This window comes from Lemur catta, chromosome 22 (genome assembly GCF_020740605.2).
Source record: "Lemur catta isolate mLemCat1 chromosome 22, mLemCat1.pri, whole genome shotgun sequence".
NCBI classification, from domain to species: Eukaryota; Metazoa; Chordata; class Mammalia; order Primates; family Lemuridae; genus Lemur; species Lemur catta.
In genome coordinates, this window is record NC_059149.1 from 3767724 (window position 1) to 3772592 (window position 4869).

At 50.6% G+C, this 4869-nt stretch overlaps 1 long non-coding RNA gene across 3 annotated transcripts in view; it reads left to right on the forward strand.

The window, feature by feature from the left end:
- LOC123626360 overlaps positions 1-3331 on the forward strand; it is a 32586-nt gene extending 29255 nt beyond the window's left edge. For 2 of the 3 annotated variants that reach the window (XR_006730827.1, XR_006730829.1), the window contains one exon: positions 3217-3331. This is a non-coding gene — a long non-coding RNA (uncharacterized LOC123626360). Of the gene's footprint in view, positions 1-3178 lie in introns of all 3 variants that reach the window. The other variant, XR_006730828.1, reaches the window with a different exon arrangement.
- Positions 3332-4869: the final 1538 nt, after the last annotated feature.

Here is a 4869-nt window from a genome sequence, read left to right on the forward strand (position 1 = left end):
AAGTGACTCACCAAGGAAGGTTAAGTCTCCGGTGGCCTGGCACAGTGGGCGGGGGGACAGCCTGAGCACAGGGCTGGCTTTGAGGACTTGGGCTGCCCTGGAGAAGGACTAAGGCCCGCGAGGCAGCGGGGTAGCTGCCAGGCGACCGCAGCGTGGGGGCAGAGGCCTGGCGGTGGTTGGGTGCGGAGGGTGCAGGTGACAGGGGAAGGCGTGCCTGGAGCAGGATGTGTGGGGTGTGAGGGATGGGACTTGGCCGGAGATCGAACGTGGAGGTGGACAAAAAGGAGTCGAGGATAAACGTGGGGGTGATTTGCTGTGGAGCTGGGGCGGGGAGTGATGCCCCTTCCTAGGCCAGCATGGGCCTGGAGGGAGGGACCAAAAGGAATTCTGTCTTGTAAATGTGAAGTCTGCCGTGTTTATCAGGCAGTCTCATGGCCGTGTGGGGGCATCAGTGGGGTCTTAGTGAAGCAGTCTGAGCTGGAGACAAAATTGGAGTCGAATGTCACCAGGAAAGAGAGGCCAGGACCCACGCAGTGGAGCTGCAGTCCCCACAGGGCAGATTGAGAGGGTCCGGCGCTGGGGTGGCGGTGGCCGGCAGGTGCGAGACCCGGAGACGACGAGCCGCAAAGGCGGGGTGGACGAGGACAGGAGTGCCCACTAGTTTTGGGCACACGGAGCTGGGGGACCTCGGCAGGCTGCTGCGGAGAGTGTCAGAGACGGACCCAGGGGGGGCGCAGCAGAGAAGGCGGCGGAGGCAGGGCTGAGGACTGCGGGCGGCCGGAGGGAGAGTCGCCGACAGGACCGCCAGCATGTTTTTGGTTGGTGTTTTAGGATGGTAGGTGCCAGGGCCACCTCTATTTTGCTGATAGGAAAAAGATACAGCAAAGGGGGAGAGATGGGTAATGCGGGGAGAAAGCGTGTTACTGAGAGAGAACAGTCCCGCGAGTGTGCGCAGGGCACGGGGCCGGGGATCGGTCTCCTGTCTGGTGATGGGCAGCGGTGACCGTGGATCCTGGCCGGGAGACGAGGCGGTTCCCATCTGAGGACATTCCTGTTCCCTAGAAGAGGCGGAGGGGACTCTGGGGAGCCCGCCTGGGCTTGGCGGTGGCTCTTCTGCCTGCAGATGCCTCGCCCTCCTCAGGAGTCTCAGGGCGAGGTCCACTCGTGGCTGCTTCGGCCCTGAGAGAGCGTCCTCCTGTCCCAGGCCGGCCTCCCCACCTCCTGTCGTTCCTGTGACCTGGTTTCAGACAGCACAGCTCCCCACACGTGTGTTCAGTGCCTTTCAAACGTTTCTATATTAGAACAACGTCTGCCCTGTGTTGTGGTTCACAAAGCAAACGTGGGTGTTTTTGTGGGAAGATGGTATTTAGTAGTGAGGGTCTCAGCTGGTTGGAATTAAAGCCAGTGTCACTCTTCCAGGTCCGTGACAAGAAATTACTACAGAGGTGCAGCTGGGGCGCTCCTTGTCTGCGACATCACCAGGTGATGCCAGCTCCCAGGGTAGAGGAGGCCGCCCAGCACCGCGTCTGCAGCCCGGCCCTGGCAAGGCGCCCTGTGTGCCGTGTGCTGTGGGTGCCCGGGCAGGCAGTGAGGCTGTCACCCAGGTGTTGGGCAGGCAGTGAGGCTGTCACCCAGGTGTCCGGGGCAGGCGGTGCGGCCGTCACCCAGGTGCCCGGGGCAGGCGGTGCGGCCGTCACCCAGGTGCCCGGGGCAGGCGGTGTGGCTGTCACCCAGGTGCCCGGGGAAGGCGGTGCGGCCGTCACCCAGGAAGCCCCTTACTTCCATCTGGATCTGAGAGGTCTTGGAACGAGCCCCCACCACTACTTTACCACGTAGAGAAACATGTTTACAAGGTTTTAGGTAGATAAAGCAATTTTTCATGTTTCATTACATTTCTTAACATGATGCCTGGACACTTTCCTCAAGGTTCACGAAGCTTTCTGTGTGGTGAGTTCTTAGAAGTGAGTTACTCTGGGTGGAGATTGCCTGGGTTCCAGTCCTGGTCCCGTTACCAGCTGGTAACAGGTGCTTCAGCCGCCTGGACCTTGGTTCCCTGGTCCGTAGATGAAGGTGATAATAATCATGTCATCCTCGTGAGGTTATTGGAGGTTTAAATTAAGTTAACGCGAAACATTTATATTGTAGCTATTAGCTACCTATGGCAATTTAAATGAAATTAAATAAAGTAAAAAATTTAGTTCCTCAGTTGCACTGGCCACGTTTCAAGTGCTCAGGGTCCACGTGTGGCTGGTGCCTGCTGTGTTGGACAGGGCAGGTTAGAGAACATTCCTGCCCTGAAGAAATTCCGTCAGATAACCCTGACCTCAGTGTTTGCCAGCACAGACCTAGAAAGGTGTCGTCTAAACGGTATCATCAGGGGTTCCTTCCAGGTGGGAACCAGTTCAGTGAGGAGACATCACCCGGCTGCTTCCCTGCTCCAGGCCGTGTCCTCGGAGCTGGGTGCTCTGCGAGAAGGCAGGCAGCTCCCGGCCCAGCCCGCGCTGCGCTTGCCCGAGGAGAGGCTCAGCTTGCCAAAGTGTGAAGTCATCAATCAGGGTATCAAAGTGTCATGGTCGGAAATTTGTCCTTAGACACATGAGAGCTGGAAACAGCAGGTTTGAGAGTGGGTCCTGGAGTCAGCAAGGTCCTGGCTTTACCACTGGCTGCTGTGTGACTTTAGGCAACTTAATTAATCTCTCTGGGCCTCAGGTTTCTCATGGAAAAGGGGGGGAAATAGCAGTCCATCACAGAGTCCTTATAAAGTGTCAGTGTGATAAATTCCTACAAAACAACCCTGCCAGCACGTTGCAGGGTTGACTCGGTGGCAGCCATCAGCTGTCATCTTGCTCACCAGTCAATGTCTGGACTGTGCCTGGCACATACTAAGAGCTCAACAGATATTCATAAAAAAAAGGAAGGAAATTCTGTTTCCTTTTGCTCGAGCAAACAAAAAACAACAAACTCTCTGGCTTATTGTCTCATTTTTCTGGAAACAAAATGAAAGAGACCCTGGGAGTGTGTCATGTACTTGGTGCATTCAGGTTATGTGAGTTACCTTAAAGGTGTTGTTGCCATTACCTCAAAACGTTGAAAAGCAGTGTGAGTAGTGAGAATGACTAGAAAGAGTTGCTAGCTTTATAAAATGCATGTATTATTTTCACAATCTTATATTACGCAGCCGAGAAACCTACAATGCGCTTACTAATTGGTTAACAGATGCCAGAACGCTAGCGAGTCAGAACATTGTGATCATCCTCTGTGGAAACAAGAAGGACCTGGATGCAGATCGCGAAGTTACGTTCATAGAAGCCTCCAGATTTGCTCAAGAAAATGGCAAGTGACCTTTTATCTCTTACTGTTTTTCAAATGGCAAATTTGGGGGGTAACAACATTTCTTTGAGTTTAAAACATCTATTGGAGTTTCAAGGTTATATTTAGGAAATGTAGAATTTGAGATTGTTTTTACTATAAATTTAGACTTATTTAGTGTATTTTCAGTATATTGCATTCTGCCTACAAAAGTTACTATGATGATAAAAGCAAATCTATTAACATTCATATGACTTTTTAGTATTAGATCTTTGAATATTAGAGAGCTGGGGTTAAAGTGAAATTTATTTATTTATATATATGCGGGGGGGGCAATGGACACACACACACACACACACACACACACACACACACACACACACACACACACACACACACACACACACACACACACACACACACACACACACACACACACACACACGTGTCTCTCTCTGTTGCCCGGGCTGGAGTGCAGTGGCGTAATCATAGCTCACTACAACCTCAAACTCCTGGGCTCAAGCAATCTTTCTGCCTCAGCCTCCTGAGTAGCTGGGACTACAGGCATGCGCCACCACACCTGGCTAGTTTTTTGTTTCTATTTTTAGTTGTTCAGCTTAATTTCTTTCTATTTTTAGTAGAGACGGGGTCTCACTCTTGCTCAGGCTGGTTTTGAAATCCTGAGCTCAAGCAATCCTCCCACCTCGGCCTCCCAGAGTGCTAGGATTACAGGTGTGAGCCACTGTGCCTGGCCAAAATTCAGACATTTTAAATAACTTTAAGTTTTAGAACCAATCAAGAACTACAATATCCTAATATCGGTGTTTGATGGGATTCTAGGACTACCGTATTACATTCTTGGAAACTGACTAGTTTCTTGCTAAGAAAATAAACATGAGAGAAACACATAAGCCAGAATCATGACAGTTTTCAAAGATCTGTTTAGAAATACAGAAGCTAAGAATGTTAAAAGCACAAAAGGAATTTTCATGTGACTGAAATGTCCACATCTTTACAAGTGAGGACACAAGAGGCTGGAGAGGTCGTGGTTTGCCTGGAGAGCAGCGAAACAGGCCTGTCTGAGGACTGGCAGTCCCTCTGCTGGGTAAAAGGAGCGCTCATTCCTATAGGCCTCTCCACGGGCAGAGTGACAAATTGTGATACAGTCCCCTAGAAAGTACAAAGACGTGTAGATTGTACTTGTGGTAACATACAGATTGTTTGAAGAAGGAAATTGCTGCTTTTGGCAGAGCCGTGCGGCCGGTGCCTTCTCCTGCTGGGCAGTCGTGCCGGCTGCAGAAGCCTCGTTGCTCCTTCCGTCTCTCCAGTGGATTAAGTGCTAACACAAGATGGCAGCTGCTTTTCAGAAAAAGTTAGAATGCTTCTAACATTTTAAAAAACATAACTGACACATGTTGATTTTGTATTTACAGAATTACATAGTTTTATGTCATATTTTGTCTGCTGTTCTAAGAATGCTAAATGGGCTCCTAGTAAGTGAAAATTATGATTCATCTTCTAAATGTGGTGTTGTATTTTGTTTGATATCAATTTCAGAGC